The following is a 19,147-nucleotide window of genomic DNA, read 5'->3' as shown; positions in this document are numbered from 1 at the left end:
GAATGTATTGAAGGGGGAGAAATAAATTATATGCTTGATGGCGACTGAAGGTTGGGAAAATTAGGGCCATTTCCCACGGTGTGAATATAGTGATTTCAGTTTGCAAGAGTAAATTAAACCTTTGGGAGGATTTGTCTTCCATTAAATTGAACAGCTAAACAGACACAGAAGATGTTAATGTCACCACCAGGAAACCCCAAAGGTTACAAATAAAAGGAAAACATAGTTTCTTTAAAAGTCGCCTCCTGTTGCACCAACTACCTAAGAAACGCAAAGCCCCGAATTGCATGTTGAGAATCAAAATTAAAAAAAAAAAATTAAAGATCATAATTCCATTGCTATACCATATGTTATTAATGTCTGTCAACACTGTTTAGCCAGCAACTGCTGACAGTTCCATATTTGCTATCTAAATACATCATAAATAAATCAGTAATGAACCGCTTTGGTAAACCTTCCGCGCTGATTGGAAATACAGATGGAGTAAACAAACTCTGCTAAAAGTATCTACAACTGTTTAATGTCAAAGACAAAGTCACACTGTTATTTAACAAAACGGAAAGGGAAACAGGGATTGGGTTGAGGGCAGGAAAAATGGGGCTGATACAGAGAGAGAGAGAGAGAGAGAGAGAGAGAGAGAAAAGTAGTCGGAAGGGATGTGACTGTTGTCTTTGAAAACACACAGCTCAGGATTGTCTGTGGACAAAGAAGGCCCCAGGAGAAACTGGGTTTGGGGAGGGGAAGCAGGAGCTGAACTGTCTATGCCTGGCTTGCAGCCAGCGGGTTGGGGTGTAGGAATTTGGGCAATTTCTTTCAATTTGCACCCTCCCCTCCCACCCTTGCAGATCTGGCAAGTCCGTATCACCAGATGCAGGTCCGCAAAGATTTGTGCCACTCAGTGTTGAACACCTTAGAACCGTCTGGAACTTGACCAGCAAACACCCACCCACATGTTGGGTCTGAACAGGATTGCTTTTCTCTCTCTGCCTTTAAAAAAAAAAAAAAAAAAAAGGTGGGTGATTTGCCATCCTGAACACTTCAAACCAGACATCCTGAAACCAGGTATCATACCAATGGGCTAGGTCCAGACAGAGATAGTCGGACTATTTTAATTTAATGACATTTTCTTTTTCTTTCTTCCCGGAGCCTTGCGTCTATACTGCAGGTTTCCTTCAAGTAAGAGATTGAGGTGAATTGACTGTAATTAGGCCTCCTAGCTTTATATCCGAGGTGGCCGGCTAATTAAGAGCTTCACTAGGGGGCGTATTCTAATTTGTTGGAAGCACATTTTAGCAGCAGATTCTCTCTGCCTCTGGGATCTGGTCTCCGGGTCTGAGTAAGATCTACAGAAATTTTTAATTATTCTGGGGACAGGCAGCATGGAGAGAGGAGAATCCTTCTCGCTCTGGGCGAGGGAAGAGGACTCAAAGTTATTAATCCCATGAACTGACCCAACTCTTCCCATCGGTCGGCGCCTTGAAAATGCTTTTGATCAGAGGCACAATGAAATCCACGTAGCATAAACAGGAGACGGCTTATTGACAGAATTCAAATAGAGGGAGCAGACCTCACCACAGAGACCTGCAGACGTGCTTGCTGGAATAGGCTGCAGGTAGGAGACAAGATTGGCCTCCTTGTTATGCCTTACCAGCAGGCCATCAGCGCTGCTCTGAGCACAAAAAAATAGAATACATCATTCTGAATGGGTACATTAATCTGCAGCTTTCCCGTTTCTGAGTCACCTGTAGTTAGGTCTGCAGACACTGTGTATACCATATAAATCTGATTTCTGAGCAGGGGGGTGGGCAGAAGGAGAAGGGTTTCCCAGTGAAATACTAGTTCGGCAACAGTTTACCTGCCTTCCAAGGCTGTTAGGAGGATTAATAGCTTCTGGGTCATTTAAAGTTTGAAAAGATCCTTGTGCTCTTTCCAAGAAAGATAAAATAATAAGACTAGCCATTTTGTATGCTGGAGGGTGAGCACAGCAGGTAAAGAAGGAGCTCTTTAGGGTCGCTGTCCCAGGAAACTGAGGTGCATTAACCCTTTGGGTTGAATAAACCCGAGCTTTTGCAAACATATAGACCATGGGCACATTTTGTGCTCTGTGTTTGGAAACTTCCAAGCCCCGAGCCTCTCGAACACCATCTAGGAAGGGTTCGTATTCAAAGGGAGGAGGTTAGCACTGTTTGGATAACAAACGTTCATGTTTTATGGCTTTTCACTTTATTTACCTATACATCTTCTGCTGATATATTTGTTGTTTTCATCAGCCGGGTAAAACAGAGCTATGCATAACTCAGGGATAAAATTGCTATCAGCGGGCTGTGGACTCTCTGAATGAGTAGATCCCAAACATGTATTTTTCATTAATGACCCTGATTACCAGCTGCAGACTGCCCCTAGGAGAGCACCCCCCCACCCCCACCCGTTTGTCCAGTTACCCAGATTTTTTGCCCCTTTCAAGTGTTCCAAAGGCTTGAGGCTGGGAGACCCAGCTTGGCCATTGCCAGGAACCAGCCAGCAGGGAGAAAGTCCTACAAAAATCCTGCTCCTCTGCCTACAAATCCGTCTTCCACCTCACCCCCTTGTCATCACTGCCTACCTTCCCGAGCGTGAAAAAGGGATAGAGACTTGGAAAAAAAAAAAGAAAAAAAAAAAAAAAGAAAAAAAAAGAGCAGGAGGAGGAGAGGGTAATTTACAGAGCCCGAAATAGCAGCTGCTAATGGGTCTTTGCACTCATGCTATAATCTTTGCAAGGTCACAATCAGACTAGCCATGATTGATTCCGAAGGGAAACTCAGCACTTCACATCCATAAGGGACGTTTCAAAACAGAGTAGAGCTGGTTCAGGAGTCTGTGTGTTTCTCAAGTGGCCCCAGCATGAGCTCCTGGTCCTGTGTGGGTCGGGTGGAGCTGGGCCCAGGCTTTACCCGGGTCTTAATAATTAGTGCGGTAGGCCCAGTGATTAACGCTACTGGCTCGGTGAACCCCCATCAGTTGCCCAGGCGGACCCCCTCAGCTGCCATTTTAGAAAGTTTCCTTCTTGGAGAGCGACCCTGAAACGCATCCCTAAAGGGTTAAGGGGAATGAGTGACAACCCTTCGGCATGATTTACAACGCAGAGCCCTGTAGTGAAACCAGGACTTGATGGATGATGCTGAAAGTCGGAGACTAACCATAAATCATGTCTTTGAATCACTGACAAAGATAAAGGAGAGAAAGAAAAAGCAGTGGCATTGACATTCACTCTCCCAATAATGTACATTGACTAGTTACAATGCGGAGCCTTAATTAAAAAAAGCCAACTCGAGGTATTCACCTCGGTGGAGAGATCCTACCTCTTGGGAGGCTGCTCTTTGAGATTACAAATCAGGGTTTGAGCCTCTTGCAAGAAGGTCATTGCCACTGGCAGAAGACTTCCAATGTGAACAGCGCCAGCTCCCAGTGAGGCAAAACAAAAACACCAAAACACAAAACAAAAGAGTTCAGGGCACCTGGTCAAATGGCCCCGCCATTGGACTCATGGAAGGCCGTCCCTGGAAATGGCAAATATCAAGAGGGAATTAACTGAATACAACGCAACAGACGGTGTTTTCCATCAGAAAACACCCAGCTCAGATAAATGAATCATCAGAGGTGGCCAGAAGACACAAATAGGTCAAGCAATATAACTTGTGTTCTGAAGTCAGAGCACTGAAGGGGAGGAGACGGCAATGCCCGCCAGCTCATCTGTTGTCTTTTTCCTGGGGAAGCAAGAGAAACGGGTGGCCCCTTCCTCAGGTTCTGGAATCTTGGCGGGCCTCTCTTTTACAACGCAAGGTGGGTCTCCTCTTAGTTCAGGGGAGACCTGCCTTCCTGCCGTGGGTGGTGGAAGCCGTCTGGGATGTGCTTTCTCTGTCCTCCACCAATACTGGATGCGCACCTGCAGGCGCTGGACCATTTCAATGCCATGAGCATCGGAAGGGTGGTGCCTCTGTCAGTTCATGCCATCAGAAATATTTATTTGACATCAGCTGTGTTTTCAGTAGGTCACTGGTTATATTTGGGGAAGATGGTGATGAACGAGATGGATCTGGGCCCAGTCATCTTTAGAGGGAAACAAACAACAAACAAAGGAGATGGGAAATAGGAGTGTGGTCGAAGGGGGGGGGTGTACTGAGTGGCAGGGAAAGGGCACAAAGCACGAATGACAGCAGCCACTGCCTGGGTGTGAGGCCACTGAGGACACACACTGCCATCCCAGCACGGGAGGAGACTCTCAGGAGTCAGGAGCCCAGGAAAGGGGGACAAGACAGAGAAAGCAAGGAGACTGGAACAATATTCTCATTTTTCTCCAAATCTCTGGGAGTTGATCTGAGATCCTTTTCTGAACCACAGGGAACCCGATGAGGTACTTTTTAAAACCTATTTTTAAAAATTTGAAAAAATTTGCCCCAAGTAAGAATATTCTTCATGATTCTGTACAGACAATGCATACAGGTCAATACCTGGTTTGAGGCCTCTGCACAATTCCGTGGGCAAGCGGCGCGCATAAAAGAACTCTGCGTGTCCTCACCATCATGTCTGCCAGCTGGCTCAGCATCTCAGTTTGCAGGCAAAGATTCTAGAAGCTTCCTACTTGGAACTGGATGCCTTAGCATCTATGGCTTGCATCCGGTCTCAACCTGACCAGTCTTTATTCTAGCTCTGGGAAAGACTATCTTTCTCAGTGGGACCCAGACAAAATGACAGAAAGACTGGAAAAAAAAATCACCCAATGTTGAAAAGCAAGAGGAGTGTGCTGAAGTTGTGGGAGAAAGGACCCAGGGTGTCTTCATAGCCGAGCTTTGCCCATGATGAGCTGGGTGCCCGGGGATAAATCACTTCACCCCGTGCACTATCGTCTCCTCTCTGCCCTGCTCACTGTGTCCCTTCTCATAAACCAGCTCTCTCTCTCTCTCTTCTTTTAAAAATCTAGTCCAGCAGCGTGTCCTTGTTTTTGTGCTTACCTTAAAATTGGAAAAACCTCGTTTATTTCTCAGCTCCCAAACATCCACCGGGGATCTGCCTCCTTACCTGCTTCTCCCTTTCTTTCTCATTCTATATTTACCAAGCTCCTACTCCGTCCCAGGCCCTGTGTTTGGAGCTGACAATATAAAACACACAGGCAGAGAGAGGTCCCTGCGCTTTGTAAGCCTTCTTGTCTGACATACACAAATAACATTTTCTAACCAGGCAAGGCTCAGAACAACACGGATCCCGAGATGGTCCGCAACGTTGCTCTGACACCTGTGATGTCCATCCGGCATCAACAGTGAAAAGCAACCTCTTACCGCGTATTAGCTGTGTGACTTTGTCCAAGTGGATTAACCCCTCTGAGCCTCCGTTTCCCCATTTGTAAAATGAGGCAAATAATGCGATCTACTTGTAGGGTTGTTTTGCAGGTGTGACCCTTTAAGCGCTGCCCATGCCATGGAGAGACCTCACAAAAATCATGGCTGTCATTGTGACCCCCCCCCCTTATTTTATTGTTCTAACCTTATCCACTTGGAGTTAACTAGACTGGAACCAAAGCAAAACAAAAAAAGGAAACCCAAGCCCCCTCCCCTAAAATGAGAAGGGAAGGAAGAAGGGAGGGCTCGTCCATACGGAGACAGTTGCGTGCGCACCTGTGCCCGCTGGCACGTATGCGTATTGCTCGGTAGCACGAGTCATTTCTTTGTGTCTCTGTCAGATTTCCTAAGAGTACTTCCTGTTCAGAACTTGACAGGTCCTAACATTCAATCAAAGTTAGGCAACAAGTGATGAGACAAGAGAAAGAGGGGATCAAAAAGGAAGATTTGTAGTTTATAACATCCCATTATTGGGCATTCACAGGAGGATAGAAACAGATCTGCTTAATTGAGCCTGACCGTGAAAATTCTTAAAGCCCTCTATTCACTGCATACTACATACTTAGAGGTAATATATGGATCCGATGCGCTGCATGTATAATATACGCTACATGTATAATACTGTACATAGCATCTTCTCCATCACTTATAATTACGTGTGCGTGTGTTTATAATATATAAGAAAGCCACGGGGGCCGACAAGCTGTGAAGTATAAAGCAAGGACTTTTTAGAGGAGAAAAAAGCAACACAGCTCAGCCTCGGTGCTCCCTGAATGTTCCCAGGAGCATTAGCCATCGTCCCTGGCATTGATCAGCAGAGGTAAATAGTGATATTTAGCCATTCATGATTCATCGTGTTAATCTGAAAGGGGGAAATGGACTCAAGGACCTGTTACATAAGTGAAAACGTTCGAGCATTTGGTCCTTGGAGGTTCAGGAGAAATTTAATCCTACGTAGGGTGCTGTCCACATCTCGTTTCACGGATTTGCAGAGTTAGGGGGAGGCTGGGACTCATCCCTGGAAGAAATGTGGGGTTGGAATCCAGCGTTCAGGTAGCTTGCAGCTTTTATGTTGATTTTGAACTTCACATACATTAAAACTGCATCATCTATCAATCTTACAGTTACATGTCACTTATGAAAATCTACTGAGTATTGTTTTCATCTTGCCTTACAACAAGCCGCGAAGCCTCATGAATACTGAATAGTCCTGGAAATACAGCACATCTTTTATTTTTAAAGGTCTCGACAGTTTGGAATGGCAGGATTTCTTTGTTGAAAGCGGCACTTCCGCACACCGATTGGGGGCTTTCTTCTCCATTTTCCATTCTGTCCAGGAGCGAGAGGTAACATCACCTTGCATCATTAGAAGGACTGGCAGGGTCCTGCCGCTGCCACTGCCACTTCCCCATGTTTGAACCCTGTTGGTGTAAGTCATTAGTGGGGGGCTGCGTGGTTCAAGGGGGGCGTTGTTATTCCGATATCAACTCGGAAGGGAACAAGGGGCTGAGCAACCTCCTGAACTGTTTTACCAGCTTTTCCTGGCACTTTATCCTCATCCTTATTTTAATTGAATGAAAGAGAGGGAAAGAGAGAGGAGAGAGAGAGAGAGAGAGAGAGAGAGAGAGAGAGATACACACAGATAGGGATAGACCGAGAGATGGACATTTAAGAAATTAATCATGCAGTGATAAATGTATCCCATTGTACCTGCCTTTCAAAGTTGCCTTCCACCATTTGTGTTTTCTTTTTATTATTTTTAAAAAAGATTTGGTTTATTTATTCATGAGAGACACAGAGAGAAGCAGAGACACAGGCAGAGGGAGAAGCAGCCTCCATGCAGGGAGCCGGACGTGGGACTCGATCCCAGATCCTGGGATCACCCCCTGAGCCAAAGGCAGATGCTCAACTGCTTAGCCACCCAGGCGTCCCCCATTTGCGTTTTCTATAAATATTTCCTGAGCTGCTACTCTGTGGCGCATACAGAGGATATAAAGCTTAGAAAGAAAGCCACTGTCTACTCTTGCTGGATCTTACTTTCTAGATGGGGGAGATGATGGTGAGCACATCTAACGATCCTACCCGAGTGCTTGCTGGGTGCCAGGCATTGTGCCAAACACTTGAGATATACTTGCTCTGAGCACTTTACCAATTGCAATACATTTCATTCCCCTGACACCCCCGCGAAGTACTATTATTACTATCCCTAATTTTCCCATTTTACAGATGAAGAAACCAAGGTATGGAGAGATGAAGTGAGCTACCCAGGAAGGAAGCACACCTAGGATTTGAACGTGGTTGTTTGGCTTGAGAATCTACCCTTTTTGAAGTCACTCTAACTGCAGACTCTATAAATAGGTCAGTGGAGAAATAAATATGTGAGCGATCCCGGGGTACTGAGAACGGATGTGCCGAAAACAAAACAGGGGTGAAGTGCAGGGTAGTGACTGGCTGCGGCGGGGGTCACGGTGCTTTAGTTCAGGGGCCCGGAGGAAGGTGACATCTGAGTTAAGACCTAAAGGGTGAAGAGGAGTGGGTTGAAGCAAAATTGGATGGAAGGTCATTCCAGGGGAAATTGGACTGGCAGGGGAGACGACAGAGCCAGGACCCACAGCAGGAAATGAGCTCGGTAGGGCTCTTTGAAGAAGAGAAAGAAATCCAAAGTTGCTAAAGAAAGATGCATCTGAGAGAGGTGGCAGGAGGGGACACAACCATGACCAACTGAGATTGGGTCGACTTAGGGTCTTCTAGGGTCCCGAGAGGGCGGCCCCGAGGGGGCATTTGCCGAGAAGGGGCCACATGGTGTAGTTCTTACTCTACTGACGTCTCTAACATACAAACCAGCCCTCGAGCTTTAGAATGTGAAGGAAACACAAATGATCCAATCACACATATGGACCAGCGAAGTTGTCCCCAGGCACAGAGGATGGGGGATGCCCTCTCTGCCGCGGCACAAAGCCTGTACATCTCAGGGAAGAACTGCTCATGCTTATTTTATCCGGCTAATTCATGGTGAGGAAAACTCCCCCTCAAACCCCAGGATGGAAACAGGACCAGCAGGATGACGGAATAGAAGTCAGCGGGCCTCCAGGAGGAGCAAAGGCCTTATCGCAGAGGTTGGAAACAGGTGCCCCGAGGTCCTGCACAACTCACACATGTGTTCTTCTGGAATTGTCAGTATTTTTAAGAGAGGTGAATTAATTGCCAACATTTACAAATCATAAAGATGAGGAAAAATTTCAAAAGTCTGTACAAAGGACTTTCTCTGAAAGTGAACAAATAAGCAGAAACATCAGGTGACCTGGAAACACTGAGCCTATAGTCCTGCATGGCCACGTCAGCTGGAACTAAGCACTATGTTCTCCCTTTCAGGTAGGACAGGTGCCCTGGAGTTGCCCAGGGTCCACACCTCTCCCTACTGCTCACCTCCATTTGCCTCGTATTACCTATCTGACTCTTGCAGCCTTTGTGTTTGCTGGTTTACCGTAATAGGAATCCTAAGTTTCAAATCTCTTTGGTCTGGGAGTCGCAAAAAAAAAAAAAAAAAAAAAAAAAAAGACAGGACTATTTTTTCCCCTAGAACTTTGAACTTTGCAAGCCCTTCACTTTAGACTATTTGGGAGGAAACTCTTTTCTTTATATTTGCACACCTTATCAGAATTCCCAATGTGTACAATAGATGACTTACAAATTAAAAATGGCATGAGCTGAGAATCTGCTGCTTCTAAGCTGTGTGCTTTTTTTTTTTTTTTGAGATTTTATTTATTTATTCATGAGAGACTCAGAGAGAGAGAGAGAGACAGAGAGAGAGGCAGAGACACAGGCAGAGGGAGAAGCAGGCTCCATGCAGGGAGCCCGATGCGGGACTTGATCCCGCGTCTCCACGATCACGCCCTGGGCTGAAGGCGGCACTAAACCGCTGAGCCACCTGGGCTGCCCTAAACTGTGTGCTTTTGAGCAAATAATATCAGCTCTTTCCAACCTCATCTTTGTCATCTGAAAAATGGGAATAATCATATTTCTTTATAAAGACACTATGAAGATAAAGTGTAATAACACACATAAATGCTTGGCATATAGCAGGCTTATAATTTTAAAAATCTTAATATATTTATAGGACATGGTGCTCATCAGCTTAGGTAACCCATTCAGATATATACAGCATTCATGAGTATGAATGCTTATGAATATGTATTTGAATGGTGTGTGTGTGTGTGTGTGTGAGATGGATCTAGAAACACACATCTAATTATATACATCTTTGGGCCTATTTCTTCTGTTGATTGGCACCAGATCCTAATGAGGCTTGTGAACTTATATTTTCTGTCTCATACCCGCTGTTTATTCTAGAAACCCTCTCTCTTGCCTAGAAAGTGCATTGCATTAATTAAAAATGATACTGTTGAGAAAGTATGGACTCTCCTGCAAAGAGCCGCCCCGTTCCTAGAGAAATCACGCTGGAAAACGAGCTATCTTAGCATTGCCTTGTATCTCTGGTTGAGTGCACGTTTCACACTTAACACTGAAAACTTTGTGAACTTTGCTGAAAGCCGAGGATGGGTTGATTGTCCCGCAGTTAAAGGCAGAGATTCATGTCGGGCACTTCTCTGCACGTCCTTTCAGATTTAGAGCTGGGGAAAGTGCCCGTTATGCCATCGCTATAATGATACATGGCTGGCCCTTCCCTCCCCCTCCGAGAAGGCAGAGAGAAATGACAGCCATTGCCACCATGCAAATCACATTAAAATTGTGGGAGCCTTTTGGTTTTCATGAATTTTGAGAAGGGAACGGTGGCACAAAACCATTGCTATTTGTTCTGACAAACTGCCTGTTCTGATGGATTAAGTGCCACGATTGCTGCCCACGAATAGCTTCAGGTACAGGAGCTGAGAGCCTTCCAGACGTACTTGCTGCCACCCTCCCCGGCAAGGCTTCTACTGATGTGTGAAGAGTCCCATCACCGAGAGCTGGGTCCCCCGTCTTGGTGGGGGGTGGCCTGCTGGCTACCACTGCAGCCGAGAGGCAGGCCTCGGTTCAGACGGGCCATCCTTCATCCACCTCTCACGTCCTTGTCCAGAGCTCCACCCGTTCCCCCCAAATCGCTCCTTCTTCAGAAAGCCTCTGTCGGAATACAATTGTTGTCTAAAGCACATTTTCCCCCCCTTTTCCATCAGCATTTCCTGTCCTCTCACCTTAAAAAAAAACAGCGCTGAGAACTTTTCAACCAAAAGCAGCCATGTGGAGCTTGAGCTGTTTCAGATTTACACAGGCCCTCCGCTAACATCCTGTCGGGTGCTAAAATCCCACAGCTGTTCTGTTAGGACCACCCGGCTCGCCATGAACCACATCTGACAATATGATACTGCTCGCTTCCAGAACCCATCACACAGTTATTCTTGGATAAAAGGTAAAGCAAATAGCCAGCCAACTGCTCACTGCTGCAGAAACAAAGACCATCTAGCCATTTATCAAAGCTCGAGACACCGCTTTGCTTTAAGCACAGACACCTCTCCCATTACGGCTTTAAACGGTAACACGATATTATATCAGAAATGACAAATGGCACTGGGGGGCCCAACCTATACACAATCGATACCTGCTCAGAAGTAAGAACCATCTTGAAAATATCGACAGAGGGAACAGGAATTCTCATAACACTGCAATGTTGTTTTTTTTTTTGGTGTCGTGTTGGAACTACAGGCCAACAATCCTCATTTGGGCATGACATTTTTTTTTTCACCGGCGCTGTGTAGCCCCCAGACGTGTGGCGAGTGTCAAATCATTATCACCTTCCTGTATCTATGCTATATTGGATTGGAAGAGGCTCTGGCCAAGGAAATTGATTACGTAGCTGCCCCTGCAGCCTAAAACTCATTTTGGCTGCATACGCACAAGGGCAGGGGCCCCTGGAACTACTAGGCTCTGTGACAAATGGCCAAAGTGTCATTAGGGAGATTATACCCTAGGGAGTTCTCTGGGTCTGGCTCCAAAATGTCCTTTTAAAAACCTTAATATCCCCTGCCCACCCCCCACCCCCAAGAGGGGCAGCAGGCTTTCCTGTTTGCATTGGGAAGAAGTGACCCACCTGCAAGTGACTGGAGAGGGAAGACCCTTCATGCTCCCCCATGTGGCTGTACTCTGGTGGAGGCCAGACACAGAATGGCTTGGAAATAAGTAAAAGGGCTCAGAGCGGAGTCAGGTGCAAAGAAACCATCTTCGACCATGGGGGTGTGGGGGGGTGCTACCTTGGTTTGTCATCCTGTCCGCAAACAATAGAGGCGGTAAGAAGGGCAACCCAGGGCCCCTCGGGAGAAGTGAAATGCATGTGAGCACGTTTGCTGAGCTTTCTCCTAGAGCTGGCCCCTTGACTGGTGGTCCTCAAATCCTCTTTCCTGTAGGATTTTTATCAAAGATGTAGACGTGCAGAGCTTCCAGCTTGGAGCTTCTGATTCCGTATGTTTAAAATGGGGTTTTGAAATCTGTATGTGGGGAAATTTTTCAGGCATTTTTGATTTTGAGCCAGGTTTGAAAAAAAAAAATCAATGGCACACAGCAGCGGTGGGCTGCTTAATAATACATAGCTTTCAAAAAAAAAATTCCTGAACTGTACCATTTGCCAATTTCCATGGTGGAGATACTTCTTCTGCTGTGGCCAATTCAAGAAAACACTGAAGGAGTTTTAGGAAGAGATATACACAGTCGGCGCTAGCTAGCTAGTACAAGCTGGCATGGGCATACCACTAGCTCAAATCAAAGGAAAATCTGAATAAAGTTAGAAGAGCTTGTAATAAGAAAAAGTCACACCAATGATAGTCACCGTAGGGGAGAGGGGACATGAAGACAGTGGATAACACAGCTGAGCAAAGTCTTCCTTATGTTGGTGGGAAACCCATCCAAGTGCCTGGTCCTAAAGATGATACCATTTGTGGTTAACGTTCAACTTGGACCATTCTCCACTCTGAGTCATGAGAGCCATCATAAGGAAATACACTTTGAGAGTCAATAAAATGTACTCAGATGATAGATGTAGAAATACACCATTTAAAAATCCTTAATTAAATTACTGAATCAGGCAAAGGATTACTAATTAATGTTAAAACCATTAAGTGGATGGTTGACGGGGAACTGGACCTCCATTTAGTATAAAAGTAAAGCCATAAAGATTACTTTCTAATTGCAAGGGGGTAAGCTCATCTGTATAATGGAGCGATCAAACTGCCATCGTCTTAGCTCATGTGCTGTTTTTGGCATCACTGATTTTGGGACAAACGGATCGTGTGCTCTCAGACGTATTGCAATAGAGTCTACATCTCTGATGTGTTCTGGTAAAAACAAGTCCCTTTTGAAACCATGGGGTTTTATGTGTTACTTTTCCAGAGGATGAAGGAGCAAGCCAAGTGACAATGAGAAACTCCCAGACAAATTCGGAAGGAAGACATTCTTCAGAACAATTGGCTTTATCTGTTCTACAATTCTGGGTCATAAAAAAAGGGACCATGCTGGATTAAAAAAAAAAAAAAAAGATTTATGAGACAAAACCATTGGGTACAGCATGGGGTCCTGGATTGGGCAGTACTTTGATCAATTCAGCTGAGAACAACATTTTTGTGCAACTGGAAAAATACGAATATGGTCTGGGTATTAACAAGATAAAAATTATTGAAATGAGAAACTAGACATTGTTGACTGGAAACAGTAGGTAATATAGTGTGTATACTATCATCTCATTTTATTTTTTTATTTTAAAAGATTTTATTTAGTTACTTGATGGAGAGAGAGAGCGCGAGCAAGCAGGGGGAGCTGCAGAGAGAGAGAGGCTGAAGCAGGCTTCCCACTGAACAAGGAGCTGGACATGGGGCTCAGTCTCAGGACCCTGGGATCATGACCTGAGCTGAAGGCAGTTGGTTAACTGGCTGAGCCACCCAGGCCCTCCATCTCATTTTATTTAAATATACATATATAGAGAATGTTCTCGAAGCACACACACAATAGTGATAATCTGACTCAGAGAGAATAAGACAATTGATGTTCTTAATTTTGTTTATACTTTCTAATGTTTTCCAAGTCACATGTTTCGTTTCTGTCATTTTTAAAGAAAATTGTTTTTTTTTTTTTTTTTTTTTTTTTAAAGGAATAAAATGTTCAGCAAAACAGGCCCTGACCTCTGGAAAACATTCATGTGAAGATATCTTAAAATCCAGAAAAAGTCAAATGCATTCATCTCAGGAACCTGGGCTGGTTCTGGTTTTGTTCACAGAGACATAGTCCAGGGTATGGCACATAGTAGGTGCTCAGTAAATTTTGGTGGAGGAATCTAATCCATAAAACATTCCCAGCCACATACGGGACAACAGGTCTTGGTGAACCAAGGTGGGGACAAGGAGAAAGAGGATTTATTTGACAGTGCTGTGTTGTAAAGTCATGGTACCACGGAGGGACAGAAGGGGGAAAAAAAGGCAAGATAGAAAGGCAAAGCACAACAAGTTGAAGATGTTCTGACTTGCTGAGGAGGTAAAGGGACCGAGCCACAGCTTTGGCCTTGGTATCTCACGTCTCCCAGATAGAGCAGTGAGCAGTTAAATGGGCAGCAAAGACTTCCTTTGTCTTCCTGAGGCTAACACTCCCGAGGCCAGAGGGGTAGACTGGAGCCACGCACACACTCCAAGCATTCCTCCTGGTGGATGCAATCAGCAGAGTGGCCCTTCTGTTACATTTTCATTTTCCTCAAGTGGTTGACACATCCTGGCTACCTCCACCCCTCTGCCCGATGAACACAGAAGCTTAGATAATGCCTTGCATCACCTCAAGACATCAGGCGGTGGCAGTGGCTTTAACTTCAGGAAATCGGGTCCCGGGCAGGTCAGGCCCTGATCTGTTGAGTGTCTTATTCTGCATGGCTGAGAAATTGCTGATGGCTTGTATGTGATCGTTTTTCTATGAGGAATATACGAAACAGCTGAGTCTGTGTGTGAGTGTGTGTGTGTGTGTGTGTGTGTGTGTGCCATGTTGTGTATGAGGAATCTGCTCAGTTGGGTTCTAAGTGCCCTGCACATGGCTTCCCGTGCATATGGTGGGTGGGGGGATGGCCACTCAATGGTGCAGAGGGTTGCCACGTCCATTGCGCTCCACACTCCTCTGCTTTCCCAACCAATCTCCAGAGGCACCCTTGTGTACTGGGGGAGACCTGAAATGCTCACGAGGAAAACACACATCGTGAGAACCTGTCTCACGATATCCTCTTAACTTTTTCACGGTATCACACGTGGTGGAAATGGATGGGTCAGGAGTGTGCCCTGGTTTCGGTGATCTTTTGTCGCCCAGCCAGGGGAAGGGCCGCTTTCCTCAGCCACCAGGAACCCAGGACACAGTGGTCTCTGAGCAACATCGAAAAATGAGTTTGAAACTCATTGCTTGTGTGCCTGTGATTCCCTAGGCCAAGTTCAAGGAGTGGGGAGTGGGGGGTGGGGACAGCCCACTTCTGACTTGGGGGGAGGGGCTAAAGGTCCATCTTAGCTAGGTGATCAGGAAAAAGGCAAGAGGGAAGTTCATTAAATGCCAGTAAATGATGGTTAGTGGCCAAACTGGGGGGCTATTGGCACGTGGACTACTCAGGGGCTCAACCTGTCTTCCGAGAGGGAGACAGAGACTTTCCTATTCCAAATCATCCAGGAACAAAGGCTGACAGAGAACCCCTCCTCGTACGGATTTGGTCGCTTTTTACCCTGTGCACCTGTATCGAAGGGGGACAGGAGGGCCTCGGGTTTCCAAATGTGAGAGGCAGTCTTTTGTCAAAAGTGTGCCGCTTTCGTTGATCATTAGCAAGGGTTACATCAACTCGTCAGTTTAATCATTTTAATCTCTTTAAATGTTTAGTGAAGAATCTGCAACAATGTGCTTGCTGTCTGCGTAGACGGGGAGCTCCACAAGCCCAAGGATGGTCCACCTTCTCGCTTCGGCATCATCAGGGTGGGTCAGAGTACCCTGCTCGTGTTTGTTAAATGAATGACAAGAGGAATGAATGAATGAAGCTCTTAAAAAACCATCCTGGAGTCGTAATGGAGGCTTACTAAAGATTGAGGGGTGGGGGGCGGGTGGGCCTGTCGGACACCCTGTGTGTCCCGTAGTAGGTGTCGGAGCAAGCAGTATGAACTGACGTGCATCATTTCCTAACACCCTCACTCCTCCACCTACCTGATTCTTTCAGTTTTGTCTTCTTTAGCCATATTTTGCTAGAGCTGACGTGTGTGGCCAGCAACACTGGCTGTCTCAGGACAGCTGTCAATTTGTAAATAAAAGCAACGACCTCCACTGTGCACCTGTCGGGGGTTCTGATTTGTCAAAGGCCTGTTCTGCTTCTACAAGCCCAGTCCACCTTTCCAGACCTCTCTCTCTGTTCCTAAAGCTATTTGTTTTCGAGAGGGACGCTGAGCTTCTATTTATTTCCCTTGATCTGTGAGAATTTCCTCAGACCTCAGATCCTCTCTCACTGGGACTCCGTGTGTGCAGAGCAGCCACCGGGTCCCAGGCACCGATCCCAGAGCCTGGGGACGTGGGTGCCAAGAGAAGACATCCTTACCCTGAGGCCCCTGCCACCTCGTGGGAGAACCAGCCGACACTGGCACACGCAGCAGGTGGCTGAAGCTACACGAAGAACAAAAAGGGTGCGGGGAAGAGGTTCTTGGGCTAGGGTGGCCAGGGAAAGCTCCTGGAGAGGAGGACGGGCAAGCAAGGTGGGGAGCCGAGGATGAAGGAGAACAGACATACGTGCAAAGGCAGAGGCAGTGGAGTCTGGAGCCCTTGTGAGAAAACAGAGGCTGAGAAGAGTTGGGGGGCAGATTGGTTGGAGGGCTAGGAAGTAGGGGAACCATCAGGGGCCAGCTCGTGTAGCTCAGGAGCTGCGGCCTAGCTGAGGGCATGGGCAGCCACTGGGGGCGGGAGGGTGGAACACAAGACCCTGGAATCTCCTTGGTGACTTCTACACGATCAAAACCCTGGTTCCTGCTTCAGCGTGGATGGAACTGGAGGGCATCATGCTGAGTGAAATAAGTCACTCAGAGAAGGACAATCAGCATATGGTTCCACTCATACGTGGAATATAAGAAAATAGTGAAGTATATGAGGGAAATATATAAGGAATTATATAAGGGAAAGGAGGGGAACTGAGTGGGAAAAATTAGAGGGGGAGACAAGTCATGAAAGACTCTTAACTCTGGGAGACAAACCAAGGGTTGTGGAAGGAGTGGTGGGTAGGAGGATGGGGTGACTGGGTGACGGGTATTAAGGAGGGCACTTGATGGGATGAGCACTGGGTGTTATACTGTATGTTGGCAAATCGAACTTACATAAAAACAAATGTAAAAAAAAACTCACCTGCAAAAAATAATAAAATAAAATAAAATAAAATAAAATAAAAATAAAATAAAATAAAATAAAAATAAAATAAAATAAAATAAAATAAAATAAAATAAAATAAAATAAAATAAAATAAAATAAAATAAAATGATGGATAGAGTTAAAAAAATAACCCCAAACCAACCCTGATTTCTAGAAGCCACATGTCTGACCCAACAGGGCGACGACTCCTTGTTCCTGATGGAACATCTTTAAGCAGAGAGTGGCAGCAGCCCACTGCGGTGGTGCAGACCCCCACCCTGCCCCATGAAGTTTTAGGACAATGGAGTTCACCTTTGTGGCTCTACATATACTGGACAGGGGACACTGGATGTTCGGAGATTGGTAATAGCTGTCCTGGTGTGATCCCCAAGAAAGGCTCTGTTTCACCTCAGGCTTAAATTTTAAAAATATATATATTTTAAAAGATTTTATTTATTTATTTATGAGAGAGCACAAGCCAGTGAGAGACGCAGAAGCAGACTCCTCACCGAGCAGGGTGCCCGATGTGGGTCTCAGGACCCCGCGATCACACACCGGTTAAGGCAGACACTTAACCGACTGAGCCACCCAGGCGCCCTAGGCTTAAGCAAATTAATTTGTAGAACTTGAAGGAAACCCAGCTTGGCTGACAGCAGCCAAGCCCTGGCCATTTCTTGGTTTCTTCCACTTTAGGGCAGCTCCCTTGGAGTATTCCGCTCTAGACAAAGCAAACCGTCCCCTCGCCGCACATGCCATCATTCTTAAAATTAGAACAAAGTTTGAATGAAGTAATAAATTCTACCCATATGCAAAAGGGTAACAAAAGATGGAATTTGGTAATGTGCTCTTTCTGCTGATGTGCTAACGAGATACAGCACGCAGGTCTATCAACAGGCGCTGTAGAGGGTCCAATGCCTTCCTCTCTCTGTCTACTTTTCATTATAGCGTCTCTGAAGCCAGCCAAGTAATTAATGGGAAAAGTACCTAATGCCGCATGAACCTCACCCGATCATTTCAAAAATGGATCAAAATTCTATAAATGACAGTTTATGCATCTGGCAAAATGTGTATTTTCTTTTCAGAAGAAATAGAAGGTGTTTCTATTACGGTTTGTCTGAACATCATGTGACAGTACAGTTGCTAGGGTAACTCCACTTTTTTTTTTTTTTTTTAAAGAGAACAACAGAGTAAATAAGCATGTAAATCGACTTTGGTGCTATGTAAATTCTAGTGAATCTGTTATCGTTACCTTGACGATGAAAAAAACTGGCATTTATCTTCTCTGGCCCCTCGTAATGATTCGGTTTGAACTTAAAATTCATAAGGTAGCCGTGTGGAGGTGCCGAGGGCTCTGGAGGTACACAGGAGGCGATGGTGTTAGGGAGATGTGTATAATAGGGAAGGAGAGTCTGGACCATGGTGGTGGGTCACATGAAGACCAGGGGAGATGGTATGTGACTGCCTGGACATTCACTGTCAAGGTGTGTGTCGCACCGAAAGCCCACTCGAGGGGTACCTGAAGCTTCCAGGGCAGCCAGAAACCTTGTCAACCCGTCCAGACGGCGTGTCCTCCTGATGTCTCACCTCTGACTTGCCTGGATTCTTTGACATCTCAGCAGTGCAGACAAATCTGCAGAACTGCTCGCGCACTCCCCGTTAGGCGAAAATGTCTGATGCACCACATGTGAGTCAGTAGTGATGACTACTAGTAAAGCTTGGTGAACATTTCCAAATATTTTCCACATTTCCCATCTAGAGCTTGGAGGATTCCTCTGCCCAGTTTGTGTGTTATAATTGAGGTTGGCAGTGGAGACCAGGACTGGAAGGGGTGTGAGTAAATTCGGGAGAATGACTTGGAAGAGCAAAGGGGGAAAAGATGCTCAAATGGAAATCCTTCTTTGAGGAAAGAGATAACTCTTGTAATAAAAAGCATCAGCGTTTCCATCAATAAAGGCACTGCGATCAGAAAATACTTCAAAGGGAAAGATTTAAGATTGTGACGAAGAGACCCAACAGAAACCAATCCTACCAACTGGCAGGGTGGTGACTTGTCTCCCCTTTTCTTAAAAAAAAAAAAAAAAAGTGTACGAAAAGCTCAGCTCGTGCTTTTAATGAATGAATGCTTTGAATAGCTATGCAAAATGCCTGAGAAAACCTATGATCTGAAATTATTAGTTCAAAGAGTACGTGTCATAGGAATTCCTGTAGGAGGCAATAAAAAAAGGAGGGGGTGTGCTTTGAAAATCCAAATTTATAGCAAATTCTGCATCTTTCATTTGGCACCTGGATGCTATGATTATTTGGATGTCTCGAAAATATTACAAAGGAAAATTAAGTGCCATCTTGCTCTATCTTCTTATAAAGTGATGCCGATGACCTAGTGATGACTATCTTCTTAATGG

General features: G+C 45.6%; 1 protein-coding gene across 1 annotated transcript in view; it reads right to left on the bottom strand.

Moving 5' to 3' along the window:
- TSHZ2 (teashirt zinc finger homeobox 2) overlaps positions 1–19,147 on the bottom strand; it is a 261,545-nt gene that overhangs the window by 54,677 nt on the left and 187,721 nt on the right. The window lies entirely within an intron of this gene.

The sequence above is a fragment of the Canis lupus genome, chromosome 24 (genome assembly GCF_003254725.2).
Source record: "Canis lupus dingo isolate Sandy chromosome 24, ASM325472v2, whole genome shotgun sequence".
Classification (NCBI taxonomy): Eukaryota; Metazoa; Chordata; class Mammalia; order Carnivora; family Canidae; genus Canis; species Canis lupus.
The sequence above is the reverse complement of the archived record's forward strand: the minus strand, read 5'-3'. Positions and strand labels throughout refer to the sequence as shown.